Source organism: Canis lupus, chromosome 1 (genome assembly GCF_048164855.1).
Source record: "Canis lupus baileyi chromosome 1, mCanLup2.hap1, whole genome shotgun sequence".
Lineage (NCBI taxonomy): Eukaryota > Metazoa > Chordata > Mammalia > Carnivora > Canidae > Canis > Canis lupus.
The window spans coordinates 62,972,162-62,987,885 of NC_132838.1; the positions used below are offsets into that span (position 1 = coordinate 62,972,162).

Genomic DNA, 15,724 nt, shown 5'->3' on the forward strand with positions numbered 1-15,724 from the left:
CATTTTAATAAGCTGGTAGCTTATTAGTGTAACCGGTAGCGTAAGTGAGCAGAATTCCCATATTTATGAAATATCTACAATTGGTTTTTAGTGTAAGCGAGCAGAATTTCCAAATTTACGAAAGGCCTGCAGTTGATTTTCAGCGTGAGCAGAATTTCCACATTTACGAAAGGCCTACAGTTGATTTTCTAAAAAGGAACAAAATAGTAACCAGATGGTAGTTGACAAGCCAACTTTAAAGGCAAATATTTGTTTTGATCTCTTTCCTAAGGGAAAGAACATTGGGATACTTACAAGAAGAAGAGGGGGAAAAAAGCAAGAGGAGAAGACATGCTAAAGATAATGTAAAAAGAGAAATGTAGGGGAGGAACTAGATATTGGAAAATTAGGGGAAAAAAATTAACCAAAGTTAGAAAAATAGAACACGAGAGAGGAAAAAAAATTTAACTGCAGTTTTTGCACCAAGTGGTTGCCTAGGCAACTTAACTAGGAGTGGTTGTCTCTCTACTGAATAGTTGTGGAAAGACGCCCTGAATTTAGAGTCTGTTGGCTTCATGAGTAGCAGCTGGAAAGCAAATATGTTTCAGGCATTTGAGTTATGGGCACCATATATAACAAGAGAAGTAGTGGATTTCGGTGATTTTGGAGGGTGATAGAAGAGGAGCAGGAAAATTGAAATGCAGGCACAGTGAGAGTTTTGAAGTCAGATTAGCCCAGGATGGCACATTAGCATGTGTACCATCAAGTAACAAACTGAGGAAAAAAGTAAATTAGGAAGCAGCTCAAAGCCCACTTGGCAATGCGAGATCATCTTTCCTGATGGCCAAGGATGCTGTTGAAAAGCATTTTTGCATATAAAGAGTTTGGTAAACCTGAAGCCATGTAGTGGAGAGACTGAAAGATGTCACTCTTCACCAGTTTTTTTTTTTTTTAATTTTTTTTTTATCTTCCATTCATAGGCAGCTCCTATGGATTCTGTTATCCCTGCTTTCTGTTTAATCAAGTAATGATAAAGAACAAAAATATTTTACAATGCTTTGCTCCCCCTATTTGAATTTGCCTTGCCTGCAGCTCACTGCATTTTCCAGAAAACGTTAATATTACATTGTTAAAAATAAACCCGTCTCTACAAAGTGGTCCTTGTATTGGGGGGCTGAATTCGTGGTGTGTGTGTGTGTGTGTGTGTGTGTTTGGAGTCGTGTGGAAAGGGGTGTGGGGCAATGAGAGTAATAACGGCAGTTGTTTTCTGTAATGATTCACACCATCTCTTTCTCCTAACCAAAAACAAGAATAAAGAGTGTTGAGAATTGTTGCTGTTGTTTGGAAACATACTTGGCTTATGTCATCCCGTTTTGCCTTCATATGAACACAGGTTTCTATAAAGGAAACTTACAAAATGATATGCTATCCCGTGGGATAGAATGAATCCTAGATCATAAACACTTATGATCATAGACAACAAATCAGAAAGGCATAGCATGAAATAAAGTTATCTTTGGCTTTTGGCGACTGTTTGAATTTCCTCCTCAGGAGTCCCTTTGCCAGTCATTTACCCCTCACTTTCACCTACTAGAGAGAAAAGCAAAATCTAAATTCACAGCAGGATTAGTAGCAAAGCAAATGTAATACTCAACCCTTGGCCACCTCTTTGGATTAAGGTGAAGATTTTCTCCAAACGAGGAATGAGATAGAGAAAGCCAAGAAAAGCCTGGTGGATTTTTGCTAAGGTGTATTTATTTTCTTGGACTAGGTAACACTGAAAAAAAAAAAGTCAAGTGGATATACTACATCTCTGCATATTTTGTATCATTTAGGCATAGCTTGTGTATGTATGCATACTTTTTTTTAGGTCTTTTTATGTTTTAGTTGAGCAAGATGGCTACACATTTTAATTTTTTTAAAAAGATTGATTGATTTGAGAGAGAGCTTGCATGCGAGTGCACGTGGCGGGGGGGGGGGGGCGGGTAGAGAGAAGGAGAGAGAATCCACAAGCAGACTCCCTGATGAGCCTGGACCTCCATCCCAGGACCCATCTGACCTTCATCCAGGCCCTGGGATCATGACCTGAGCCCAAATCAAGACTAGGCTGCTTAACCCACTGAATCCATCTGGGCGCCCTGCCATACATTTTAATTCTAAGTAAACCTCACAAAAGAGTAAAAAAGTGATCTAATTAAAAAATAATGATTGTAATAAAATAAATAATCTTAGAAGTTCCAATCTATTCTGGTATTATATAATGTCAACATAGTATATTTCTTAGCTACTGCCCTCCAGGCTATAATCCGGGAGTAGCAATTAGCTGAGCATGCGACCTTGATTCTCCTCAAATATTATGTGAAGGAATTGACCTAGATGCTCCTTTACAAATTCTCTTCTGAAAAAATTCTGTAGGTTTCACTACTTAGAAAGAATTCATTATATAAAACGAAAGATAAAAATAGAGCAAAATATTTATAATTATTTAGACAATATAAAAGAACTCAACGTGGAAAGCATTAGTATTCAAATTAAAAAATAAATAAGGGATGATACTGAAGCGGGAGAGTGAAGTTCTTGTCTCACGGAGTTGAAGAATGAATCTCAACAAAAGAAAGTGAATAAAGTGATAGAGTTTTATTAAGCGAGGATACAGGAAAAGCTCTCAGGAGTGAGAAGGGTCCCGACAGTGTTGCCAGCCTGGGCCTCTTCTGACAGTCTTTTATTTAGAACTGACCGGGGGGCTTGTGGCCTGACCATTCTTGTGACGTCTTAGTTTGAGTAAGGAGTGGTGATAACATCTTAAATGGTGTCTTTGGGGTCTGGTTATTCTTTGTTGGTCACAATGTAACTGCCATAAAAAGACCCCACCTCTGACACCCAGGGCAGGGTCATCTGATTTGTTCCCTTATCTCTGGTTTCATTAGGCCTCAGCATTTCTGGGATTTCTGATCATGTGGCCGGCCCCCTAACTATCTCTTCCTACCTAGCCCTACTTGGCCTTTACTCAACGAGACTGTTTTGATGTATGCAGGTGGGTCATATAGTTGGGGGATGACTGCCAACATGTATCTTGGGGAATAGAGACAAAAGTTCCCAAAGGAATTTTTATATATTAAAGTAGACTTACCGGCTCCTGGGGGTCAGGCTAAGATTGTCTTCTGCCCTTAGCAAAGTGTCAGACACATCCAGGGAGTTGAGTCGCTAGAGGAATGTCACTCTACCTGTTTCAAGGATGCGTCAATGGGCTGTATGTAGTAAGGAAATTTCATAATTTCTCCTGCCTTTGCTTCCCACATCCACACCAGAAAATAGTTCACAAAGAAGGAAAAAAATGTTTGAAAAAATAGTAAAAGAACATGAATAAAATACATGTTTTTATTTTTTATTTTTTTGACTATTGAATTAACCAAAATAAGGCAATATGGCATGGTGGTGAAGACCGTGGGTCTGAGGCAGAAGGACCCGAGGCAGCTGCTGTTGCCCTCTGAGATTGCCGGCCCTGGGCAAGTCTCCACTTCCCTACAACTCATAGAGAAAAACAATAGCATCTATTTCCTAGAGTGATTAATGATGATTTAAATGAGCTTAATGTGCTCAGCACAGTTCCTAGTTTATGTTAAGAGTTTAATCTTAATAAGTTATTGTGTCTCTCATGCTGGTGGAAATGTACAGTGGCGCAGACATTTTAATAAGAAATTGGATGATGTATTGATGAAATATTAAGTAGTCCTTAACATGCTTTAGCTTTTAATAACACCATAAAGTGGATCTAGCAATCTTAGTTTGGGAACCATGATGAATTAAATGTTCTTACATGGTCCTTTTAGTAAAGACTGTTGACTTTTAAGCTGTTTTGGTTCAGTACCTCATTTTATGAGAAGAATATTAATGCACACACACACAGATGTATGTATGTATATATGTATGCATATGTTTAAATCTGTATATAAAATTTATATTTGTATATAAGACAAAAAAGCAACAAAAATCTAAAAAACTCATCAATGTTGTTAAAAGGGTATATTTTATCATCATTGTGTAATAAATTCTATATCTTATTTTGAGAATTTGAATATAGGGGCACCTGGGTGGCTCAATTGGTTAAGCATCTGCCTTTAGGTCAGGTCATAGTCCCAGGGTCCTGGTATTGAGCCCCACATCTGGCTCCCTGCTCAGAGGAGTGTCTGCTTCTCCATCTCCCTCTCCCTCTGCCTACCGCTCCCCCTACTTGTGCTTTCTCTCTGTCAAATAAATAAAATCTTAAAAAAAAAAGAAAATTTGAACATAAAATTCTATCAAAGTTGAGAATTTATTTCAGGTGTGTTTTCCACAGGTAAATTAATTTTTTAAAAAATTTGGGGAACACCCACAGGCCTCTAAAATTCTTAGCTATACAGTTTTCAAAACCTAACCAATTGCAAGCTTATGCTTAAGTCAAACAAACTTAGTTATTTGCAAAAGTACTGACATGTATCACTACCCAACTGAATTATTTAACCACATTGTGTATTTTTCATAAAAGATTCTTAAGAGATTTTTCTATTTTCATATTTTGCAATAAATCTGTAATAACATAGTTAAACTACTTAATCTCTAAGAAGTATGAATGGTAGTAAGCAAAGTATTTTTTTTTAGGAACATGTTTTTTAACTAAGAAAATACCTTTTCTATTTTTTGAGCTACACATAATAAAACAAAACTACCACTGATAAGAAAAAAATGCACCTATATTATCTATAATAGCTATACATTTCATAATATCTTACAGTTTTTGAGAATATATTCAGAATAAAACATGTCCAGTAATTAAGATACACCAAGCTTAAGCTTGATCATAGTTTTTAATATTTGGTGAGAATGACCATCTCTTTTAAAAGATGCCTTTTATAATGCTTTTATAACACCGTTTGCTTATGGTGGTTCTTAATACCTTTAAAGTAGTGAAAAGATTTAAATCTTTTTTTAAAAAAAAGCTTTTTATTTATTTATTCATGAGAGACACAGACTGAGAGAGAGAGAGAGAGGCAGAGACACAGGCAGAGGGAAAAGCAGGCTCCATGCAGGGAGCCCGACATGGGACTCGATCCCAGGACTCCAGGATCACGCCTTGGGCCAAAGGCGGTGCTAAACCGCTGAGCCACCTAGGCTGCCCAAAAGATTTAATCTTGATTTTCAATATACTGTTATGAAACACTTTAGTCGAATTACTATTTTTTTCTATGGCTTTTTAGTGATGAAGTAATCCAACTTGATCATTGGGATAACATGGTTTCTTAGGCAACTTGATTATCAGGATTTTAAAACTTAATGATTCGTTATTCTAAATTTGCTATTTCTAGTCAAGTATGTTTTTTAAAAAGAGAAAAATCTCCACTTTAACTCTATTTTACTATTTCTTACATATATGCTAATGCTCACAGAGATTGGTAAGCAAACATGGATTTTCACAAGTTTTCCATTTTTATTTTTCATAAAGATAAAGCCACTCCGGCATCCCCAGATATTCAATACTAAACTAGCTGGGGGAGGATCTTCAACGCACAGTTATTGTAGATTAACTTAAATTACTCATAATGCTCTTTGACTGCAAGAGGCAGGCACTCAGTTTGAATTTAAGCAAAAAGAATTTATTGGGCACCTGGGTGGCTCAGTGATTGAGCATCTGCCTTTGGCTCAGGTCTTGATCCCGGGGTCCTGGGATCGACTCCCACATTAGGCTCCCTGCAGGGAGCCCTGCTTCTCCCTCTGCCTGTGTCTGCCTCTCTCTTTGTGTCTTTCATGAATAAATAAATAAAATCTTAGGAAAAAAAAAGAATTTATTGACTCATGTCCCAAAGTGTAACTTCTGAAACAAGAGATCCAGGGCCTTCAATGATGCTGTTGTTCTCTGTCTATATTTCTTAGCCCTTAGTGTCTGATGTATCAATGGTACATTGCCTCCTTGCCTCTGTCTCCCTTGATTTTTCACACTAGGACTAAACACGTGACTGACAAGAAAGCCACCAACAACCCCAGACTCCTAACTTGCACCTTAAACATCCCACCAGGGAAAGAGACTGGTGTTCCCCATTAGTTCCAGCAAATAATTTCTGGGATACTTTGGTCAGTCTGAGTGGAGATAAGCTCCTACCCTGAGCCTTTCAGCTTCTAGAAAGGAGACACCTGGATGGGCGATGACTGATACGGGTTTTCCCCACTGTGGCAAGAACAAAGAGGCAAACACCTTATTTTCCTGAGTGTTAGAAATATTTTGTGATACTGCACACATTTTTTAAAGAACACATGACCATGGTGGTAACAGTGGAAGCTAAGTGATGATTAGTATTCTCTTTGTACTGGTGTGCGAGGGAACATTTCCGTATTAGTTAGGAAAAAGAAATACATGTCTGTCTTTAGGGACCTGGTGCTCCTAAATGCAGTAGCATGACTTATAACCCCACATATCCTCTCTCATGACTAACACCACAGAAGACCCAGGGAATCATTCTTTATGTGTACCATCCCCTAAAGCGTACAGGAAATGAAGGACTTGATGTGTATCATCCCCTAGAGCATATAGGAAATGAAGGACTTGAAATGAAGGGCAGCTCTGCCCAGCAGCCATGAATGTTTGTGGGCTCTTTCCTTGCTACCGTCAGAGACCAACAAAGCTTCCAGGGCAAGGGAAGATTTGAGCAGGAGAAACATTTAAGCCAAGAGAAAAAAAACCCAAGTGACTGGTCAAATTTTTTTTCTCACAGGTTAGCAAGCATGCAGTAGATGGTTGCATGACAAAAACTATCATTTCCCATGATCCCAGACAGTACTATTGCTTCGTTTCATGCTGCGATTTGTGGTTCTAGGCTTAACCATGAATTGTAACAGCATTCACCACACTTGCACGTGGTGGAGGAGTATTTCATAGCCTTGTGGAAATGTGTGGAGGAGCCTCATTTGATACGGGATTGGGAAGCTCTGAATGGAGAGCGTTCACCCACGGGCCCCTTGTTGCAGTTATTTACCCAACAGAAAGCAGCTTAGTTTACTACCCCAGGAGGAGGAAGGGAAATTCCGCGCCTTGCCCAGCAACAACCCCGCCAATGAGGAACTGCTGCGTTTCAGCCAACAAGTTGCCACAATCTTGAACACTTGTCTGTCTCGTGCCAAACAGCCCCTCCTAACCCCCCTTCTTTTCCTCTGTAAAAGGAAGATCCTCTCCCTTGTTCTCTGGGCTTGCACAGTTCACCATAATTTGCAGGTCCCAAATTGCGATTCCTTTAGTCCCTAATGAACTCACTTTGCTGGTAAAGTAACTGGCTGTTTTATTTTTAAGGTTGATAGTAGTAGGTGATTTATAGGACTTTTAGATACAACACACATCGTGGTGCCAACTCAATTAGATGGAAACCGAATGCTAGATTTCTGATTGGTTTAAACGTTATTGACAGACGTAGCAAGATTTATGTATACCATATGTTGGCAAACCAAACTTCAATTAAAAATATATATATATATATAAAGAATATTGAGACTTATAAAAAAAGATTTATATGAATTCTAAAACTTAAGATGTTTAACATTAGTTAATTATGTTTAATGTGCATTAGTTTTTTGGCATTGGTTTTATACTTTTAACAGATAATGTTGGACATTTCAGAAGACAAGTGCTTGAAAACAGAAATATTGTAATTTTTGCTTTTTGATGTACTTTTTAGTGAAACTGTTCAAGCTTTGTACATACTGAATATAATTACATATTTTCTTTTAATCCTTTAGAATAATTGCTTCCGATGGAACACAAAATAGGTGAAAAGTCTTGGTTACTACAACCTGTATTTTGCTTAAATGAAGGCAAGAAAATAGGTTTATGGAATAAGTATATAATAATTCATAAATTGTGCTTGTGTTTGTTACTCATTCATATGTTGGTAGCTCATTAACGGTGCAAACATGTCTAATAATAACTAAATTCTTTTCTTTTTGATATTTTGCCAACTGTCACCCTCATGAAATCATAGAACCTAAATTTGACAATATGTGGGCCTCTGTTTTTACTTTTACTTTGGGAGGATGAACACAGAAAAGAAGCTTGGTTTAAATCTGGGTGTTTGACAGAAATTTAAGGTGTTGATAAAAACAGCATTGAAATGATTTAGTCAAAAAAAAAAAAAAAAAAGAAATGATTTAGTCTAGGACAAGGCCCATAAGGAGAGAAAAATGAAGTCACAAAGTGGCTGATAAATGAGAGAATAAGGAAATAATGAAAGATGAGGTTTATGCTGAAGAGGAAACATGGTGGCCTTTATCCTTTTTCTGGTTTGGGATTTTGTTTGTTTTGTGGTTTTTTTTTTTTTTTTTTTTTTTTTTTTGGTGCCAACTATACTATTACTTTGATTTGCCATTATCTGTTATATATAATACCTCATAATTAAAAATTCACACCACACATCTTCTCAGTGGGCTTAAAGCTTTGTGTGAAAATGCAATTATATCATACATGTGTCCACACACATATATATGATTTTTCTGAGCAGTCTAGTCTACAAGGTATCCTAAAACTGATGTCAGTCAATTCTACTTAATTTAAATTAATGGAGGATTTTTATTTTTGACCTCTGTGTGCCTTCTTCATCTGCAAAGTGGGTTTCATAATGGTTCCTACATCATAGGATTGTTTGTGAGAATTAAATATGTCATATAAAAAAAACTATATCAAATAGTGGCTGGTCTGTAGAAAGCTCCATATCTTGGCTACTACTATTATGACCTCCACCTTCATCCTTGCTGGTAGCCATGCTTTCCAGGTGATGAAGGGGGCGGGGGGGGGGGGTTCCCATGGGAGCGTAGCAGGGTGAGATACCTCTTGTCCCCAGTTTTCATCACAACGGATGGCAGTACCCTTGCTGAGAAGTCCTGTTCCTCTAAGGTTTCCACTCAGGTAACTACCACATCTTGGCTACAGGCCTTTCTGGTTTCCTTTCACACTTCGCTATTTCACACTTAGCTATCACACCTCAACTCAGCATATTTAGCTCAGGAAAGTTCTGGGTCAGACACACCTACTTAGATAATGCAAATGGCTACTCTATTTTAACACTCCGCTCTGCTTCTGCGTCAGAAGGACCCTAACGAAGCTTGCCCTCTCCTCTCCTCCACCTGAGAACTGAGGCAAAAACTCTGTCTTCAGATCCTTCCAAATATGGACAGGATTTCGTTCTGTGCTACACCTCAAGTCTCAGCCGTGGGGAAAGGGAGCTGGGCCTCCCCAGTGACTCCCTGGCTCCCAAGCTCTCTGGCTTCCCTGCTCAGCTCCCATTCTCTCTCTCTCTCTCTCTCTCTCTCTCTCTCTCTCTCTCATCCCTCTGCCTCTGCTCAGGTCATCTTTATCTCCTAAGGGCCTTATAGAATCTGAAATCCAGGGAAAACTGGCTGTTGTTTACACCTCTGTCTCCAAACCCAAATTCTTTGACTTCTATAACTAAATATCTACTGCCCACCCCAGGTCTTTCCACTACACCCCCATTCCCTGCTTCTCTCTGTGGAAAAATCTCCTCTCCTGTGACTTGGCTGAACTAGCAAGGTGATTTACTCATTCGATTGGGAGAAAGGCTAAGGAGTTGATGATCTACTTTTCAAAATACTCTATTTTGTTCTAGGAACTCTGTGTTCTGAGAAAGAAAATTGACTTCTCATTGAGGTGGGTTTGTCCCTGTCTGCAGTCTCAAAAAAAAAAAAAAAAAAAAATGGGGACATGGTTTTTCCATACAAGAGCTATTTCACAAGAGGAGTGACTTCCTCATCAGGCAATGAATCCCATGGGCATTCTGGCTGACATTTCCTCCCCGGCCTCCACGGTTAAGCCCAAATAGTGGCTTCCCTCCGTGAGCAACCTCCTTGCCAGGCACTTTAAAGGGGAATTTCCTCCTTCCAGTGCCAGCCTCAGCCACTCCCGTCCCCCTTTGGCCTCCTCGGAGGACAGTGATCATGACACAGGCTGAAGTTGTCCTTCATGAATCAGCTCAGAAGTGAAGAGCTGGCTCTGCTGATAGCGAGGGTGCTTTGTACACTTTGCTTAAGCCTCAGACACTTTTGAAAGTGAAAGGGGACACCGGCTCTAATTGCACCAGGACAGTAGGTCTGAGCTGGATTAGTGTCTCTCCCTTCCAGTAAACCAAGCCTCTAGGGCACTCAGAGTTCACGAGGCCTCCAGTCTCCCCAGCAGGGTTCTCGCCCCCTCCACTCCCTCCACGCGGGGACAGGCTAGTCTTTGCCACCAGTGTTCAGGTCCAGAAAACGTTGGTCGAGCTTCGAGCTTCGGCGGCATAGGGTCAGGGGTCCCTCTCTGATTTGTTGAGTCTCCTTCCTAAGCCTGTGTGGTCTTTGTGTCTTTGTTGTTTATAGCTATGGTTTCTGAGTGTGAGCTAAGAACAAAATGCCATTTTTGCTTTTCCTAACGGCAAAGAAAAAGAGAAGTGCCTCCTCCGGACAAATAAATCCTTAGCAGGTGTCCCATGACAGTTCTTTCTCTGGGACTAAGTGGTTCTCTCTGGCTTTACAGGGGAGTCCAAACTCCTCTCCCCGAGCCAGGTCTGTCTCCTGACACCTACCCCCAAGCTACTGCTTGATGGCACATCTGCAAGGTACCTGGAGCTCTGTGTCTTGCTATGCTTTCATAGATAGGTTTGGCTCTAATATAGAGTAATGGGCTCTAATATAATGTTCACTCTTTCCTAGGTATTTTCCAGGGCTTTAGAAGATTGAATTTCTGTAGCAATTCAGAAGACTGTTGCCTCTTGTTTCTTTCCTTGCATAGATTCCCATACACCTTCCTAGAACATTTGAAGGATTCAGTAACTTGTTCACACTCAGAGGTTTATCCAAAATTAGTTTGACTTGGAGGTGGCCTCATTCTTACCCACCCATTCATTCCATCTCCCACCTCAAGAGGATCTGGTTCTGTCCTGCATGTATTTGGCAATACGTATCATGGGTGCATACATAACAAGACTCAGGTGCATAAGAAAAGCAACTTCACTTTTCTAAATTCAAACATAGCTTCAAACAGGAATTCCACAAAGCGCATCAAACCCTGATAATCTCAATTCACTCAAGGTTCAGTCTTAATTGATGAATACATCCTCTTTCTCAGAGGAAAATCATGCAAGTGTCTTCTCATCTTCTCCCATCCAACCCACTGGATTCCCTGCCTCAGTGTCCACATGCCCTGCCTTCTATTTCAGCGAGAGAACTACCCCCCCACCAAGGCCATTCCTTCACTGCACTGTAGTTCTCAGATGCGTCTACCCTCTCAAGGGCTTCTCCCCAGGGACTCTACCACTTTTCTTATTTCTCCCAGAGACCTTCAAAGAATTCAAAAGTTCAGCCTTTTTCAACTGAAAAGTGTTAGTTTTTTTTCTTTTTTTGGCTTTCCCCTTCCCTGTTCATCAGTGGTGACAATAGGTGCCTCGAAGTCTAGCTTCAAGCAGTGGCTCCAGCCAAAAGTCTTGTACTCTTTCTGGACACTGCCCTTGCTCTCATGTGGGACAGGGAGCATCAGCACCAGATGCAGGGGGGATGAGTGCCAATGTCCAAAGACGACTGAGACCAAGACCCTGTGATACCACCTTCATGCCACTTCCTTCCTCGCCCCTATCCTCTGGCACATCCATTCCATCCCGTCTTCTCTTCGGATCTTGGGTGAAACCTCATAGGGAAAGTAGAAGAGGGAATCCTTGAACTGGCTTAGTGTAGACCTAAAATGCCTTAATAATCACAGATTCTAATGAATTTGGAGAAGACTACAAAGTTTTCTGCACTTAGGTAAAAACGGGAAGTTGAGTTAGTAATCAAGTTCAGCTATAGGAAAAGAAAGACATAAGTTATTATTATTTCTAGTTCTAGACTACAAATTCATACCTGCTCTCTTTGAGGGTTCTCTCTCTTTATGTGACTTGTGGACTCTCTTTCCCAATTGGTCCCTCAAGGAAGGTATGTGAATCCCAGTGAGTCTGCAAGATGATTAAGATTCCAGAAAAAATTATTAGTACTCTTATTTATATTTCATTTTATATAAAATGAGATTTGCATGAATCTTTACTTCTTTATATGTGGATTGATACGGGCCCTTCACACGGGTATAATGTCAGTCACTTGTCATGAGATGTCCTGAGGGAAGGGTGCATGTGGTAGTCTAGTGGTAGTACCATTTTTCATTGCATCTCAGATTACTGTAAATTACTGGCTTGAATGTGGACCCACTTAAGTGGATTCTCAAACAATAGTATCTAGTTTTATTTAAACTAAACATTACAAAATGATTGGGAAAGTGTCTACAAAAATACTGAAGATTTAAGACAATGATAATAATGTACAACATTATAACAAAAGAAATGAGTGCTGATAATGTGTTCTATTCCTCATGCAAGTTTTTCTAAGCCACAGTCTAAGATATGAATTGGGAGCACGTAAATTATTTTAACAAAAAACTTGGCTTGAAAAGTTCACAACTGCAAGCAGACCACTTGAAATGTGAATTTATATTCATTATTACTGAAGAGGACCCTCACCCTTGAGCGTATATTTGGCCTCAAAATAGTAGCTAATGGTAATATGAAGCCATCTACAATTATCAAGACAGTATACAAAAATGCTATTTATTTTGTTTCATCCCCTTCTCTTCAGTTCAAATTTTTATGTAAAATCCTATATTAGCATGGCATCAATTATGAATAAATTAATAAATTATATATGAGAAAGACAAACATTTTTTAATGATGGGGTGAAAAGTAAAAAATATTTTGAGACCATTGCTCAACAGGACAGCAATGAACAGGACTGCTTCTAAATCTTACAAATGGTAGAGCTCATGGTACTTTGAGAAGTTTCTTAAGCTCCCTTGGGACCAACATCATATTTTGTTTTCTACTTGGGTTTTTCCTTTATAAAGTTCTGAAGCAGGGCCATTAGCATCACATACTCCGAATGAGTCTTACACCTTTCCATTCACTCATTCATTCAAACATATTAATTAAGCTCATCCTATTCATATAGTGTAACAGGACAGAGTCCAGAAGTTCTTCCTAAAAAAATCTCCAAATCAAGTAACCAGAATTCTTGGCAACAATTCCAAATTGTATTTAGCTGCCATCTTTCCCCACAGGGTGTCTGCCAACTATGCAAATCAAATTATAGGAAGAGGTTTGGCATTGCTCAAGCTAAAAATCTAGACATGCAAATTAATTCTAGTTCATCCCTAGGTCAAAAAATGATTTCAAACAAAGGGCTATTTTTCTTTCTTCTCTCTTCCTATTTTTCTCCTTTCAATGTGTTAAAATAATGTCACACGTGGCCAGAAGCATCCACTGTTGATCCAGGGTAAGCAGAGAATACAGGCTATGATAATAGCTAACATCCATTGAGTATGTCCTAAGCACTTTATTTTGTATTAATTCATTTAATCCTTACAAGGACCATTTAACTATGACTCTGCTCATTTTAAAGAGAAACTGAAGCACAGAGCAATTAACTGATTTAGTTAATTTTCTGTATAGTAAGGAGTAGAGGCAGGACTTTGCCTCTGACAGTCTGGCCAAAGAGCACATGATCTGAATCATTGTGCAATGACACTACGTCTAGCCCAGTTATGGTTCATTGGACAGATGTCAATTTTTTCTTTCTCTTTTTTAAGCATTTTTAAAAAAGATTTATCTAAAAAAAAAAAAAAGATTTATTTATTTATTTATTTATTTATTTATTTATTTATTTATTTATGGGGGGAGCACTTGTAGAGGGTGGAAGGAGGGGCAAAGGGAGAGAGAGAATTTCAAGCAGACTTGCTGCTGAGCTTGGAGCCCAACATGGGCCTCAGTATCATGACCCTGAGAACATGACGTGAGCTGAAATCAAGAGCTGGACCCTTAACTGACTCAGGAGCCCTTTTTTTTTAACTTTATTCAGATATAATTCAAATGCAGCAAATGTACCCATTAAAGTGTACAGTTTGATAATTTTCTCAAATGTATATACCCCAGTATCCAACAGACTAAGATGGAGTATATTTTCATCATTTTAGGTTTCATTACTTCCTCAGGCCCCTTTGCAAGAAATAATAATTGAAAGTTTCATCTTTATAAAATGTCCCTCTTTATCCCTAGTAAGTTTTCTTGTCCTGTTCTACTATTTTGTCTCATAATAACACAATCACTTCAGCTTTCTTAGATTAGTATTTGCATGATATCTTTTCTATTGCTTTTAACATATGTGACTATTTATTTATTTATTTAATTTATTGTGACTTTATATTTAAAATAAACATTCTTGTACAAAGTACATGGGGGAAAAGATCTGTATATATATTTAATTCTATCATGTCACTCTTTGTTTTCTATTTGTCCAGTCCCATTTGTTCTTTGTTACTTTTCTTCCTCTGCATCGGCCTTTTTTTGGGTTAATTGAAAATTTTTTTGGCATTTAATTTTTATAGCCACATTTAGCTTCTTAGGTATAATTCATTTTATTTTTAACTGTAAAAATATGGCTGAGAAATAGTTTCACATTAATTATTAAATTGGTCAATTGAATAGCTAGCTTTTTTAAGTGGCTCTTTTTGAAAACAATAAATATCTTAATTTGTTATGACATTCTGATTTTATTTAAATAGTCACTCTCTTGTTACACTGTTTTATTATGTATTGTTATATCTTCTTTATATTATTTTGAGTCACATATAATGCTATTATATATTTTATATATACATAGTTATATATATATTATATGTTATTATATCCAAAATGGATAAAATGAAAGTCACAAAATGTAAGAAATGAGAAAACGGAGGTTTTTGAGGAATGAGTCAGTAAATGTGGCTTCTTCAATGCACTACTTGTTTCAAAACTGATATGAACAATAAAGTGAGTCTTTGTTGGGCATTTTCCTTGATGATGACTAGGAATATTTTCTTAGCTATAAATACTTGAGCGATAACAGTGAGTTGAGCATGTATCTATCTCTATAATAACTTAAAAATGACTGTTTTCACTTTTTTGAGGTGATTAGCATATAGTTCCTCATTAAGTAAATAATCAAAATTTTAATAAAACTTGTTTTGAAACCAAATTTATGAGATTTCTGGGTTAAAGTTAGCTTTATTTACCAGAGAAACTCAAACACAGCTATTTAGTTCCTTTTCCCTTCCCCCAATTCTATCTGGGTGAGTGTATGAGGCTTATATACAGTGATTATTAACATAAATAGGTCCAAGATCTTTTAACTTCTCTGACAGGGTTTCCATGAAGTTAAATTTTCAAACAGATCAACATAATGTAGAAGTACCAAAGAATCCTAGGACATTTAAGAAATAAATGATGATGATCTAGAGTGACATCATCATTTCTAGACCAAGATTCAGTTGGTAAAATGGTTAGGTAATTTATCTAAGGAAAAGTGTCCAGAGAGTCAGTGGAAGAAACCCTGTGTTTTGAGCCTGGACTGTAATCTTTCAAAGTCAAAACAAGAAAATCTTCTCATAATAGGATCTTAATATAGGGCAACCAAAGATTATTATATTAATTTATTTAAGTACTGAATTTGAATAGATTTAAGATTAAAAGTGCTAATCCCTGGGTTATGGAGTTTTGCTTCATTTTGTCTTTGTTTTTACTATTTGTTCTATTGAAAGCTGTCTTGAAAGGAGTGAAAAGATTGAGGACACAGACTATATGTGGAAAGTAAACATTTTACTGAAAGAAGTGTCACACTTTTGGAA

General features: G+C 38.0%; 1 long non-coding RNA gene across 2 annotated transcripts in view; it reads right to left on the bottom strand.

Moving 5' to 3' along the window:
- LOC140636839 (uncharacterized) overlaps nt 1-15,724 on the bottom strand; it is a 46,104-nt gene that overhangs the window by 23,146 nt on the left and 7,234 nt on the right. The window contains exons 3-4 of one of the 2 annotated variants that reach the window (XR_012034073.1): nt 11,878-11,969; nt 11,085-11,665 (exon numbers count right to left, since the gene is read on the bottom strand). This is a non-coding gene — a long non-coding RNA (uncharacterized lncRNA). Of the gene's footprint in view, nt 1-11,084; nt 11,666-11,877; nt 11,970-15,724 lie in introns of those variants that run through there. The other variant, XR_012034074.1, reaches the window with a different exon arrangement.